Genomic DNA, 15,976 nt, shown 5'->3' with positions numbered 1-15,976 from the left:
AAAGTGGCTGAAACCTGAGAACAATTAATTTGGTGTTGTTATAGAGACACTCTTGATCGATTGGTTCCTGAGGAGCATACCAGTTGCCCTTTGCCAGTGGGTGAGTCAGGGTGACCCCCAAACAATTAATTGGCTGGTGGAACTTGTGGAGAGATACTTTGCAGCAGGGGACCTGTTGCATTACCCTATCCAAGTTAGGAACCCTACTAAATCTGTTAAAGGGGGGGGGGGGTCTGGTGATGAGCAGAGGGATCCTAGAGATTTTTCTTGGAGAGACAGTTTGTGAAGATGGATGAACCTACAAGAGACTCAAGAGTGACTATGTCTTCTATAAAATGCTTTAAATGCAAAGAGACTGGGCATATTGCTAAAAACTGTCCTAATGATTTTGAAGCAATGGAATATATGGGTAATAACCATACATTCTCGTTTTGTTTGTGCTGCAAACAAAAGTGATTGTTTGAATGGTCACCCTTGGTGTACTGTGTCTAGAGAAGGAAAAGTAATACAGGCCTTACTCGATTCAGGGAGTATGGTTACTCTCTTAGACCAAGCATTATTTCCTAATATACAAACAGATATTGCACACAAGCTAGAGATAAGTATTGAAACCCAGTGTGGCACTGTAAAATGGTGAGTTGGGTTAGTACAGAAATTGGTATACATTATGATATTTTCCTCATTTTTGGGCCTATGGGCCATTGGTGGAAAAACTACTGCTGAGCCAGCAGAAGAGCTAATGAATGTGAATTTTCATTCTCTGATATTTTGATTGAGCTAGATAATAATGATGTGATTGTAAATAAACAGTTAGCACCTATGAAAACACTAGTTGGTGTGATAACCCAGAACAAACTGAGGAAGGGCCAACAGAACAAAATATAAGACTAATTGATTTAGAATCTAATCCAGGTAGTTTTAAAAGTGCACAGTGGTCTCATCCAACTTTGGCAGTGGCCAGAGATAATATCTTACTACGAAATGGTTTACAGGTTAAACCAGGCAAGCCACTTACTTTTCCTTATTTTGAGGTGGATAATGATTTACTGTATTGTGTTGAAAAGAAAGGAGTAGAGGTTACAAAGCAATTGTTGGTACCACAATTTTTTGTTTTTAAAGTAATTTTTATTAATTTTCCAAATCCTGTATTGTACACAATAAAAAAAAAACAGGCAAACTTAGAGGACAATCCCCTCTTTAAAAAAGATAAATTCAGTACATAATACAAGATAAAATAAGAATTGTACAACGTTATATCTATAAGTTAATAATTTTCAGCAAATTTAAGTTCCCTATTATGGCAATTAGTCGGCTTATTTTGAAAAGATACACTTTATAAAAAAAAGGGCAAATTCAGCAAAGTAGTAACTATTCAGGTATAATACATTTAAAAGATAGTGTGGAGAGGAATGGGCAGGGCCGCCACTAGAAATTTTGGGGCCCCTGACTTAACCATTGATCAGGCCCCCCCCCACCTCCTTTGACATGTGCAATTTTTGACCAAGTGACTAAAACATATATGCACTTTATTCTTAAGTTTCTATTTAAACTTAAAGGTAGTAACATACACTGAAACACACACACTCACACATAAGGATTCACATATAGACACTCTAGCAAACACGCAAAGAAACTCAGACACAGACACCCAAACAGACACTTAGCACTTGTTTACATTGACCTGACAAGTAATGAGGTAAACTACAGTTTTGTAAAAAAAGGAGATTTAGAAAACAAAATATGGAGTTCTGATTATCTTTTTGTAAAGGAAGATGCCAACTAAATGATGACAACAGCATGCAGTGGCTGAAAGGAAGGGCCCTGAACTGCCTAAACAATAATTTAATGGTTAAAAGGTAGATTGGTGACTTCCGGAAAGGTCTCATTAGTCTCAAAGTCTGTAGAAAGATGTGAATAATCAGTAGTAAGGTCAAAATGTCCTAAAAAGGAACAGACAATGGACACACACACACACAAACTCAAACTTGCACATACACCCAAGGAAACACCAACAGAGACAGCCTCAGAAAACACACACACAGAGACACCCACAGAAAACACAGAAAGACATGCATACACACCCTCACTGAGACATCCACAGAAAACACACAAAGACATACACACACCCTCACAGAGACACCCACAGAAAATACACACCCTCACAGAGACATCCACAGAAAACACAGACATACATACACACACACACCCTCACAGAGACATCCACAGAAAACACAGACATACACACCCACCCTCACAGAGGCATCCAGAGAAAATACACAAAGACAAACACACGCCCACCCTCACAGAGACACCCATAGAAAAAGCTCAAAGACATATGCACACACCCTCACAGACATCCACAGAAAATGCACAAAGACATAAACACCCACCCTCACAGAGATACCAACAGAAAAAAAATACATACACACTCATAGAGACACAAACCAAAGCACAAAGTCATAAACACAGACACCCACAGAAACAGGAGGAAACATTTATGCACCTTGCATCCCCTAAATCAACAGTGTGTGACATGCATGATAAAAAAAAATGCAGAAATTAAGAGATCACTTTTTAAAGAATCATATTTGTAAATGTGCAAACAAAAATAATTCTGTGAATTCAAAATTGTACATTAATGATCTGGGTAGATGGCTAGATGAAGAAAAGTACTTTTAAAAGGTTGACATATGTTTGTTTGATATTTTCCCCAACCAAGAGCACCACTTCAAATATAGTGTACAAATGTTCCCATCTGTCAGCTGTACTTGTGGATTTTGAAAATGCTGTACTCTATATGGTCTTGGTGAAACCATAAGCTGTGGTACTCATACCATTAGATCTGGTTAAATGCAGGATTTAAGCTTGTTGGTATGCATTTCAAAATTAAGTCAGCTGTAGAGTAAACTTAACAGTTTTAAGTTAACCTATCTCATTTCCAACACTGAGCAATCTTAGTCTGAGAGTATAACATGTTATGCAGATGTAAAAATCTTAGATAAAATGCCTCCTTGTATCTGGAAAGTCCTTGCATAAAGGGGCAGTAAACTGGAATGTAATATATATCATTTGTGTATTGAGGAATAAACATTTCTGCATGGTTTTAAATATAGAATTTCTACAGCATTGTCAAATAATCATAAATACACTGCTGCTAAAAAAATGTGTTTTTATGGACCCCTGGCCCCACCATACAACTACTACCACACTGAAGTTACAATCTTAAATTGCACAAAGAAATAAAAAACATTTGCTAAGTAATTCTTACCTCCTCTGCAAATGAAAGTGATCAGCTGTCTGACTCAGGCACACACTCTACAAAGTGCCAAGTCTGTCTCACACTGTGCATAGTGGTTTAGTGCACACTCAGAAATCCTCTCAAATGCTAATACTTTACTCCTTGTAATAACATTTCCCATGCTCAATTAGCACTCTGCTGTAGTACCCACTGGTGGCTGCCAAAATTAAAAAAAAAAACAAAAAAAAACATTTTTTTTTTTTTTTAGTTCTTGCCTCATGGGGCCCCCTAGCCCATTGGGCCCCTGACAGGAGTCACCCCTGTCACCCCCTGATGGCGGCCCTGGGAATGGGCTCCCCTTAGTAGATATGGTTTACCAAATAGGACTATATCTGAGTGCCTGAAAGGGTATATTAAATTATCAATTTCTCCATGGGAAAAGATTCTAATAAATGCAGATCATTTTAAAAAAAGAGGGCTATTTCAGGTTCAGAGGCTAAGTTGGTATCTATTTGCTCAATAATACATTGTTTTTTTCAGATAATTTTTAATTTTATTATTTAATTATCACGCCATTTACTAAGAATTAAACTTCTCACTGCTAAAATTGTCATATTCGTGATTTTTTTATGTTCAGAAGGTAAAGTACCCTCTATAACACAGATTACCGGGAAAGAGAGACAATATTTATTTTCAGAATATTAATAAGCCAATATTCTATTTTTAGCCATAGCTGCTTTATCAAGGGACATGACCACAACATATAGAAACATAGATATTGACGGCAGATAAGAGCCATAGGCCCAGCAAGTCTGCCCAATATTACCTAACAGTATAAACTTATCTAGTTTGTAGGATAGCCTTATGCTTGTCCCATGCCTTTTTAAAGTCCCCCACAGTGTTTGTTGCTACTACCTCTTGAGGAAGTTTATTCCATAAATCAACCACTCTTTCTGTAAAGAAGTGCTTCCTCAAATACTCCTGAATCTACTACCCTTTAGCTTGAGATCATGACCCCTTGTTCTTGAATTTTCCATTTTATGTAAAATACCCACAGCCTCAGTTTTACTAAGCCCTTTAACGTACTTGAAAGTTGCTATAATATCACCTCTTTCCCTTCTCTCCTCTAAGCTATACATATTTAGGTCATTGAGCCTATCCTGAGCCGTATTTCTAGCGAGCCTTCAGACTCGCCAGAAACACCAGTTATGAAGCAGCGGTCTAAAGACCGCTGCTCCATAACCTGTCCACCTGCTCTGAGGAGGTGGACAGAGATTGCATGAAATCAACCTGATCGAATACGATCGGGTTGATTGACCCCCGATTGGCCGCAAATCTGCAGGGGGCGGCATTGCACCACCAGTTCACAAGAACTGCTGGTGCAATGCTGAATGTGGAGAGCGTATTGCTCTCCGCATTTAGCGATGTCTGTCGGACATGATCCGCTGATCGGATCATGTCGGACAGACATTTCATAAATAGGCCCCATAGTGTCTGACTTTAAGGTAGGCAAATAAATCCTTATTAGTTAAGTTGAATTCCTGTTTTAAACTATTAAAAGTCTTGATAGATTGAGTATTTTGAGCTATAAACTGAGTAAGAAAAGAAAGGCCTGCTTCATGTCAGTTTTGAAAAACTCGGAGCTGAGTACCTCCCTAAACTCTGGATTGCCCCATAATACCTGAGATTTGGGAATACAGAGATTAATATCTAGTTTTAACCCCAACTTTTTCCAGGCCTGGATTACTATATATACAGAGCTAAATCATTTAACTTGTTTCGGGATTATACTAACTGGGCAGTGAATGAGGGCTACTGGATGATATGGATATAGCATATTTATCTTGAGATTATTGTTGGTAAAATAATCTTTATTCAGGATCCAATCTATCACGATACATGATAGAAAGACCAAACTATCGGCTAGATTTAGAGTTTTGCAGCCAAAGGGGTGCGTTAGCTACGCATGTTTTTTTCCCCCCGCACCTTTTAAATAACGCTGGTATTTAGAGTTCTCTGAAGGGCTGCGTTAGGCTCCAAAAAGGGAGCGTAGAGGCATATTTACCGCCACTTCAACTCTAAATACCAGCGTTGCTTACGGTAGCGGCCAGCTTGAAAAACGTGCTTGTGCACGATATCCCCATAGGAAACAATGGGGCAGTTTGAGCAAAAAAGCAGCGTTCAGCTCCTAAAGCAGCCCCATTGTTTCCTATGAGGAAACACTTTCTAAGTCTGCACCTAACACCCTAACATGCACCCCGAGTCTAAACACCCCTAACCTTACACTTATTAACCCCTAATATGCCGCCCCCGCTATCGCTGACACCTGCATATTATTATTAACCCCTAATCTGCCGCAACCTACGTTATCCCTATGAACCCCTAATCTGCTGCCCCCAACGTCGCCGACACCTATATTATAATTATTAACCCCCTAATCTGCCCCCCCAACGTTGGCGCTACCTTAACTACACTTATTAACCCCTAATCTGCCGACCGGACCTCACCTCCACTATAATAAATGTATTAACCCATAAACCGCCGCACACCCGCCTCGCAAACCCTATAATAAATAGTATTAACCCCTAATCTGCCCTCCCTAACATCGCCGCCACCTAACTTCAAGTATTAACCCCTAATCTGCCGACCGGACCTCGCCGCTACTATAATAAATGTATTAACCCCTAAACCTAACTCTAACCCTAACACGCCCCTAAATTAAATATAATTTAAATCTAACGAAATAAATTATTTCTTATTAAATAAATTAATCCTATTTAAAGCTAAATAGTTACCTGTAAAATAAACCCTAATATAGCTACAATATAACGAATAGTTATATTGTAGCTATTTTAGGATTTACTGTATATTTATTTTACAGGCAACTTTGTATGATCGGAACAGCCAATAGAATGCAAGCTCAATCTGATTGGCTGATTGGATCAGCCTATCCGATTGAACTTGAATCTGATTGGCTGATTCAATCAGCCAATCAGATTTTTCCTACCTTAATTCCGATTGGCTGATAGAATCCTATCAGCCAATCGGAATTCGAGGGACGCCATCTTGGATGACGTCATTTAAAGGAACCTTCATTCGGACTTAGGACGTCGTTAGAAGAGGATGGATCCGTGCCGGCTGCTTCAAGATCGACCCGCTCCGGATGGAAGAAGATAGAAGATGCCGCCTGGATGAAAATTCCGAGCCTCTGGAGGACCTCTTCTGGCCGGATAGGATGAAGACTTCGGACCCTCTTCTGGACGGATCAGTGATACCCGGCTGGGTGAATACAAGGTAGGGAGATCTTCAGGGGCTTAGTGTTAGATTAGGTTTGGGTGGGTTAGATTAGGGGTATGTGGGTGGTGGGTTGTAATGTTGGGGGGGTATTGTATGTTTTTTTTACAGGCAAAAGAGCTGATTTCTTTGGGGCATGCCCCGCAAAAAGCCCTTTTAAGGGCTGGTAAGGTAATAGAGCTGTTAACTTTTTATTTTAGAATAGGGTAGGGCATTTTTTTATTTTGGGGGGCTTTGTTATTTTTTTAGGGGGCTTAGAGTAGGTGTAATTAGTTTAAAATTCTTGTAATCTTTTTTTATTTTTTGTAATTTAGTGGTTTTTTTTTGTAATTTAATTTAGTTGATTTAATTGTAGGTAATCTGTCAAAAAGCCGCGCACCAAGTACGGGGCGATGAGCAGCGGACTGTGATAGTTATCACTCATCCGATCTCGCTGCTCTTCGGCTTTTTGACAGCTTTATTGACAAGCTGTCACTAAGCACCCACACTAACTACACTGTTCTACCCCCTAAACCGCCGCTCCTAGACTCCGCCGCAACTCTTATAAATGTATTAACCCCTAAACCGCCGCTCCCGGACACCGCTGCCACCTACATTATACCTAGTAACCCCTATCCTGCCCCCCTATACCGCCGCCACCTATAATAAAGTTATTAACCCCTATCCTGCGGATCCCGGACCTCGCCGCAACTAAATAAATAGTTTAACCCCTAAACCGCAGCTCCCGGACCCCGCCGCAACCTACATTAAACTTATTAACCCCTAATCTGCCCCCCCCTACACTGTTGCCACCTATAATAAATTAATTAACCCCTATCCTGCCCCCCCTACACCGCCGCCACTGTAATAAAATTATTAACCCCTAAACCTAAGTCTAACACTAACCCTAACACCCCCCTAACTTAAATATTAATTAAATAAATATAAATAATATTTCTCTTATTAACTAAATAAACCAATCAGCCAATCAGATTGAGCTCGCATTCTATTGGCTGATCGGAACAGCCAATAGAATGCGAGCTCAATCTGATTGGCTGATTGGATCAGCCAATCGGATTGAACTTCAATCTGATTGGCTGATTCAATCAGCCAATCAGATTTTTCCTACCTTAATTCCGATTGGCTGATAGAATCCTATCAGCCAATCGGAATTGAAGAGACGCCATCTTGCATGACGTCCCTTAAAGGAACCTTCAGTCATCATTAGTCGTCGGGAAGAAGAGGATGGCTCTGCGTCGGCTCGTCTGAAGATGGCTCCGCTCCGCTCCGGATGGATGAAGATTGAAGACGCCGCATGGAGGAAGACTTCTATCGGATGGAAGACTTCTTCAGCGCTGCCTGGATGTTGACTTCAATCGGATGGAAGACTTCTTCAGCGCCCCTTGGATGATGACTTCTGCCGCTCCGGATCTCCTCTTCGGTTCCATCGGTGGTCGGCTGGCTGAAGACGGATCAAGGTAGGATGATCTTCAGGGGGGTAGTGTTAGGTTTATTTAAGGGGGTTTGGGTTAGATTAGGGGTATGTGGGTGGTGGGTTTTAATGTTGGTGGGGGTTGTATTTTTATTTTACAGGCAAAAGAGCTGTTTTCTTTGGGGCATGCCCCGCAAAAGGCCCTTTTAAGGGCTGGTAAGGTAATTGAGCTGGTAACTTTTTAATGTAGAATAGGGTAGGGATTTTTTTATTTTGGGGGGCTTTGTTATTTTATTAGGGGGCTTAGATTAGGTGTAAGTAGCTTAAAATTGTTGTAATATTTTTTAAATGTTTGTAACTTATTTTTTTTATTTTTTGTAACTTAGCTTTCTTTATTTTTTGTACTTTAGTTAGTTTATTTAATTTAATTTAATTGTAGTTATTTGTAGGTAATTTATTTAATTAATTTAATGATAGTGTAGTGTTAGGTTTAATTGTAACTTAGGTTAGGATTTATTTTACAGGTAATTTTGTATTTCTTTTAGCTAGGTAGTTATTAAATAGTTAATAACTATTTAATAACTATTCTAACTAGCTAAAATAAATACAAAGTTACCTGTAAAATAAATATAAATCCTAAAATAGCTACAATGTAATTATTAATTACATTGTAGCTATCTTAGGGTTTATTTTACAGGTAAGTATTTAGTTTTAAATAGGAATAATTTATCAAAGTATAGTGTAGTGTTAGGTGTAATTGTATCTTAGGTTAGTTTTTATTTTACAGGTAAATTTCAGACTCTCATTGATTCCTATGGGATCCGCCGCCTCCAAGGCAGCGGATTGAAAACCAGGTACGCTGGGCCGGAAAAGTGCCGAGCGTACCTGCTAGTTTTTTGATAACTAGCTAAAGTAGTCAGATTGTGCCGAACTTGTGTGCGGAACATCTGGAGTGATGTAAGAATTGATCTGTGTCAGTCCGGCGGATCGAAGCTTACGTCACTATATTCTACTTTTGCCGGTGTCTAGGGCTTGATAACTAAGGCGAATCAGCCTCGCCACAAATACGCTGCGGAATTCCAGTGTATTTGAGGTTGACGGCTTTATAACTAGGGGCCTAAGTCTTTACCATTAATGAGGATTTAAGGAAATATTAATTCCAAGATATTTAAATGAAGAGACAACAATTTTAAATGGTGTTTCAGTTAAAGAAAGCTTATTTTTTTTAATCCATAGCAATTCAGTTTTAGAGGTGTTAATCTTGTAGCCAGAAAAAGATCCAAAAGTATTAATAAGTGAAAGTAGCTTTGGAATATTAGTTCTAGTATTTGAAATGTACAGAAGTACATAATCAGCTTACAAGGCTATTTTTTGTTCTATGGATCCAATCTTAATTCCATCTATGTGCTGTCTTATCTTAAGAGCTAGTGGTTCGATAGCAAGATCGAATAAGAGGGGAGAGAGCGGGCAGCCCTGCCGAGTGCCTCTTTGAAGATTAATTAATTAATGTAAACTCTAAGTAGTTAACGCTTAATCTTGTTGAGGATTTTTCGTACAAGTTTTTAACAAAGAACAAAAAGTTATCTTTAAAACCAAAGCGAGAGAGTGTTTCTAAAAGATGATGATAATGCACTGAGTCAAATGCTTTTTCAGAGTCAATTGCGATAATCACAGAGTCTGCATGGTCTTGGCCAGTCTCTTCTTGAAGATTGTGAAAATAATCAAGAACCAGAAAAACCTCTCTGATCTTAGCTGCCGAACTACGTCTAGATAAAAATCCCGCTTGGTCTTTATGTATAATACTCCCTATTTCCCTTTGCAGCCTCTTAGCTGAGATGGATGTAGGTAGCTTATAGTCAGAGTTAAGCAGCGCAATAGGGCGATATGATTCCTTTTTCAAAGGGTCTTTTCCTTGTTTCAGAATTAAAGTTGTAGAGGATGCAGCGAAGGTCAGGGGGATTGGGTTGTTCTCTAAATAAAAATAATTAAAAAGATTTTTTAGGTGCGGGATGATAACAGGAGCCAGGATCTTATAAAACTCATTCGGAAGAGCATCTGGTCCAGGAGCCTTATCTAAACGCAGATCTTTAATAGAGTGAAGTATCTCATGTTCGGTAATAGGAGATTTAATTCTAGCTACTGAATCACGGCTCAAGGATGGATGACTGAGATTGTTCCAGAATTGTTCCAAGGCAGCCACGTCAGAGTCTCTAAAGGAGTATATGTCTTTATAATAGTCAGAAAAAATATTCAAAATTTCTCTCTGGGTTTTAAGTAAGGTATCGTGGTCTTGGATTAATTCAATAGTGGAATTTCCTCAGGTATTTTTTACTAAATTGGCTAACAATTTGCCTGCTTTGTTACCATAGCGGTAAAATTTAGCTTTTGTCTTTAGATCAGCCTGGGCTGCTGATTGCATTAAATAAGTGTCTCTCTCTTCCTTAGCTGAGGTGTATCTTCCCCAATTCTCAGAAGTGGGCTGGCTTAGATATCTATTATAAGCATTAGTAAGTGCTCTTAATACTTCCTTCTGTCTAAAAGTGGCCTTCCTCTTGAATTCTGCCATATAAGCGATAATATCCCCCCTTACCACCGCCTTTGCGGCTTCCCAAAACGAAGATGGTTTCTCTACCAAACCTATATTCAAGGAGATAAATTTGGTCATCTTAATATTTAACCAGTTTTTAAACTTCAAGTTATTAATTAGAATTTTTTTTTTTTTTTTTGGGGGGGGGGGGGGGGGAAACACAGTGAAGAGAACAATGTTTTATGAAGAGGAATTTCTAAAATAATCGGGGCATGGTCTGAGATACAAATTGGTGTAATTCTGGCTTTTGCCCCACACTATCGTTGACCATAAATAGGTTGATTCTGGAGAGAGCGTTAGCGTTTATAGCCTCGCAAGTAAAATCTCTTAAATCTGGGTGCTGTAGCCTCCAGATATCTCTGAGTGCTAAGTTTCTAAATAACATCTTAAACATTCTGGCCTCTAAGATATCTATTTTCGACTTAGGTTGATTAGGAGATTGTCTGGATCTATCAAGAAGAACCTGCGGGGCCATATTAAAATCCCCTGTCAAAATTGCATTTCTTTCATGTAATTGGCAAGAGTCCATGAGCTAGTGACGTATGGGATATACAATCCTACCAGGAGGGGCAAAGTTTCCCAAACCTCAAAATGCCTATAAATACACTTCCCACCCAGGGCCACCACTAGAAATTTTGACATATGCAATTTTTGACCAAGTGACTAAAACGTATATGCACTTTATTCTTAAGTGTAGTCAAATTTGGAAATGTTGTAAAGGTAGTAAAACACAAAAACAGAAACCAACAGACACACTCATACACTGAAACACACACACACACTCACACATAAGGATTCACATATAGACACTCTAGCAGACACGCAAAGAAACACATTTAGACACAGACACCCAGACAGACATTCAGCACTTGTTTACATTGCCTGACAAGTAATGAGGTAGACTACAGTTTGGTCAAAAAAGGAGATTTACAAAACAAAATATGGAGTTCTGATCATCGTTTTGTCAAGGAAGATGCCAACTAAATGACGACAACAGCATGCAGTGGCTGAAAGGAAGGGCCCTGAACTGCCTAAATAATTTAAAGGTTAAATGGTGGATTGGTGACTTCCGGAAAGGTCTCATTAGTCTCAAAGTCTGTAGAAAGATGTGAATAATCAGCAGTAAGTTAAAAATGTCCTAAAAAGTAATATGTTTGTTTATTTGCCCCCATTTTCCCCAACCAAGAGCACCACTTCAAATGTAGTGTACAAATGTTCCCATCTGTCAACTGTACTTATGGATTTTGAAAATGCTGTACTCTATATGGTCTTGGTGGAAGCATAAGCTGTGGTACTCATACCATTAGATCTGGTTAAATGCAGGATTTAGGCTTGTTTGTATTGCATCATTCTTGGCGCGGGAATTTTTTGGCGTGAATGTGCGTCTATGATGATACAAGTTCGTAATTTCCTGTGTCTTAGTTGACACCAGGTTGTTTGGCGAGAAGTTGTGTCTGTTATGAAGCAAGTTGCTTCATTTCCGGATGTTTGTTGGCGCCAAACATTTTTTATACTTCCTTTTGCATTGTGCGTCATACTTGACACCAAAAAGTTTTTGGTTTTATTTTGCCCTACTTCCTATATGCTTCTTGCCTTCTTTATGCTCAGAGGGCTATGCTATTTGTTTTTTGCCTATTTTTACATTTGTATTTTTTCCACATTCCTGAAACTGCTTTATGAGGAAATAAGATATTTTTGTTTAAATGTTATTTTTTCTTTTGAATATATCAAGATGTCTCAGTCTGATCCTGTCTCAGAAGCTGCTGTAGAAACCATGCTACCTGAACAGTTCTACCAAAGCTAAGTGTATCTGTTGTAAGCTAGCAGAGATTATATCTCCAGCTGTAGTATGTAACAGTTGTCATGATAAGCTTTTGCATGCTGAAAATGTTTCTATTAGTACTAGTACAGTATCTGTTGTTCCTTCAACATCTAATGTACATGATATCCCTGTTGATATGAAAAATTATATTGCTAATGCGATACAAAAGGCTATATCTGCTATTCCGCCTTCTAGTAAAAGGTCTTGTAAAACTCCTCATGATGCTGATGAATTTTGTAATGACCAACAACATACTGATATATCCACTTCTGATGAAGATCTCTCTGACTCAGTAGATCCTGCTTCAGATATTGACATTGATAAATCATCTTATCTTTTTAAGATTGAGTATATTCGTTCTTTGTTGAAAGAAGTATTGGTTACTTTGGATAGAGGAGTCTGGTCCTCTTGATAACAAATCCAGTAAACGTTTAAATTCTGTTTATAAACCTCCTGTGATTACTCCTGAGGTTTTCCCTGTTCCTGATGCTATTTCTGATGTGATTGCTAAGGAATGGTCTAAGCCTGGTACTTCTTTTGTTCCTTCATCTAGGTTTAAAAGGTTGTACCCTTTGCCAGTGGCTAATTTATAGTTTTGGGGAAAAGTCCCTAAGGTTGATGGGGCTATTTCTACTTTTGCCAAGCGTACTACTATTCCTATGGAAGATAGTACTTCTTTTAAGGATCCTTTAGATAGGAAAATTGTATCTTATCTAAGGAAAGCTTATTTACTTTCTGGCTATATTCTCAGGCCTGCCATTTCTATGGCTGATGTTGTGGCTGCATCGACTTTTTGGTTGGATAACTTAGCACAACGGGAATAAATTTTGATTTGTCTAGCATTGTTCATTTGCTTCAATATGCTAATCATTTTCTCTGTGATGCTATTTCTGATATCATCAAGATTGATGTTAAAAATATGTCTTAGGCTATTTTAGCTAAAAGAGCTTTATGGCTCAAATCGTGGAATGCTGACATGGTATCTAAATCTAGGTTACAATCTCTATCATTCCGGGGTAATAATTTGGTTCTCAGTTGGATTCTATTATTTCCACTATTACTGGGGGGAAGGGAGTTTTTTGCCTCAAGATAAAAAATCTAAGGTTAAGCTAGAGCTTCTAATCAGTTTCGCTCCTTTCGTCAGAATAGAGAACAGAAAACCACTCCTTCCCCAAAGGAATTTGGCTCCAATTGGAAGCCATCTTCGAGTTGGAATAAATCCAAGCTGTTTAAGAAACCAAAGCCAGCCCCCAAAACTGCATGAAGGTGTGGCCCTCAATCCAGTTCTACTGGTGGAGGGCAGATTGAAATTATTTCAAGACGTTTGGGCAGATTCCGATCAGAATCATTGGATTCAGAATATTGTCTCTCAAGGGTATCGAATAGGTTTCAGAATAAGACCTCCTCTGAGAAGATTTTTTCTCTCACACGTTCCAACAAATCCTGTGAAAGCTCAGGCCTTTCTGAAATGTGTTTCAGATCTGGAGCTTTCAGGGGTAATTGTACCAGTTCCACTTCTGGAACAGGGTCTGGGTTTTTATTCAAATATATTCATTATCCCGAAGAAGGAAAAGTTTTTGAATCACTTTGTGAGGGTCCCAACTTTCAAGATGGTGACTATAAGGACTACTCTACCTTTTGTTCAGCAAGGTCATTACATGTCCACAATAGACTTAAAGGATGCATATCTTCAAATTCCGATTTATCCAGACCACTATCGGTTTCTCTTTTCTACAAAGCAATACCAATTTTTCGCTCTTCCATTTGGCCTAGCGACAGCTCCAAGAATCTTTTTGAAGGTTCTCAGTGCCCTTCTATCTGTAATCAGAGAGCAGGGTATTGCGGTGTTTCCTTATTTGGATGAAATCATGGTACTGGCTCAATCTTTTCATTTAGCAGAATCTCACACAAATCAACTTGTGTTGTTTCTTCAAAGACATGGTTGGAGGATCAATTTACCAAAGAGTTTCTTGATTCCTCAGACAAGGGTCACCTTTTTAGGTTTTCAGATAGATTCATTGCCCATGACTCTGTCTGTAACAGACAAGAGACAAATGAAATTGGTTCCTGCCTGTTGAAACCTTCAGTCTTGATCATTCCCTTCAGTGGCTATGTGCATGGAAGTTTTAGGTCTCATGACTGCAGCATCGGACGCAATTCCCTTTGCTAGTTTTCATATGAGACCTCTGCAGCTTTGAATGCTGATTTAATGGTGCAGGGATTATACTCGGATATCACAATTGATATTCTTAAATCCCAACACTCAGCTCTCTCTGACTTGGTGGTTAAACCATCATTTTATTGTTCAAGGGGCCTCCTTTGTTCATCCTTCCTGGACTGTGATTTCAACAGATACAAGTCTCACAGGTTGGGAAGCTGTCTGGGGGTCTCTGACAGCACAAGGGGTTTGGAATCCTCAAGAGGTGAGGTTACCAATCAATATTTTAGAACTCTCTGCTATTTTCAGGGCTCTTCAGGCTTGGCCTTATTAAAGAGAGAATCATTCATTCGTTTTCAGACAATGGGGCATATTTATCAAGCTCCGAATGGAGCTTGATGCCCTGTGTTTCTAGCAAGCCTGCAGGCTCGCCAGAAACAGCAGTTATGAAGACCGCTGCTCCATAACCCTGTCCGCCTGCTCTGAGCAGGCGGACAGACATCGCCGGAAATCAACCCGATCGAGTAAGATCGGGTTGATTGACACCCCCCTGCTGGCGGCCTATTGGCCGTGAGTCTGCAGGGGACAGCGTTGCACCAGCAGCTCTTGTGAGCTGCTGGTGCAATACTGTATATGGCAAGTCTATTGCTCGCCGTATTCAGCAAGGTCTGGCGGACCTGATCTGCACTGTCGGATCAGGTCTGCCAGACCTTGATAACTTGGGGCCAATATCACAACTGGCATATGTCAATCATCAGGGTGGGACTTGCAGTCCTTTAGTAATGAAAGAAGTATCTTGAATACTTACTTGGGCAGAATTCAACTCCTGTCTAAATTCTGCGATACATATCCCAGTTGTAGACAATTGGAAAGCGGATTATCTCAGCCGTCAGACTTTACATTCAGGGGAGTGGTCTCTCCATCCAGATGTATTTTGTCAGATTGTACAGATGTGGGGTCTTCCTGAAATAGATCTGATGACTTCCCATATAAACAAGAAACTTCCCAGGTATCTTTCCAGGTCCAAGGATTCTCAGGCGGTCCTTGGTTTTACCAACCTACTTACATCTTTCCGCATCTAGTTATTCAACCAAGGGTGATCTCCAAGATCATAATGGAACAATCGCATGTGTTTCTGATAGCACCAGCATGGCCTCACAGTTTTTGGTTTGCGGATCTTGTCTGGATGTCAAGTTGCCAAACTTGGCCACTTCTGTTAAGACCAGAACTTCTGTCTCAAGGGCCATTTTTCCATCAGGATCTCAAATCGCTAAATTTGAAGGTATGGAAATTGAACACATAGTGCTTAGTCATAGAGGTTTCTCGGACTCAGTGATTAATACATTGCTACAGGCTCGTAAGTCTGTTTCATAAGATTTATTATCGGGTTTGGAATTCCTAGAATTTTACAGTTTCTCTAGATGGTTTGGATAAAGGTTTGTCTGCAAGTACTTTGAAGGGACAAA

Source organism: Bombina bombina, chromosome 4, assembly GCF_027579735.1.
Source record: "Bombina bombina isolate aBomBom1 chromosome 4, aBomBom1.pri, whole genome shotgun sequence".
NCBI classification, from domain to species: Eukaryota; Metazoa; Chordata; class Amphibia; order Anura; family Bombinatoridae; genus Bombina; species Bombina bombina.
This window is presented reverse-complemented; position numbering follows the sequence as displayed.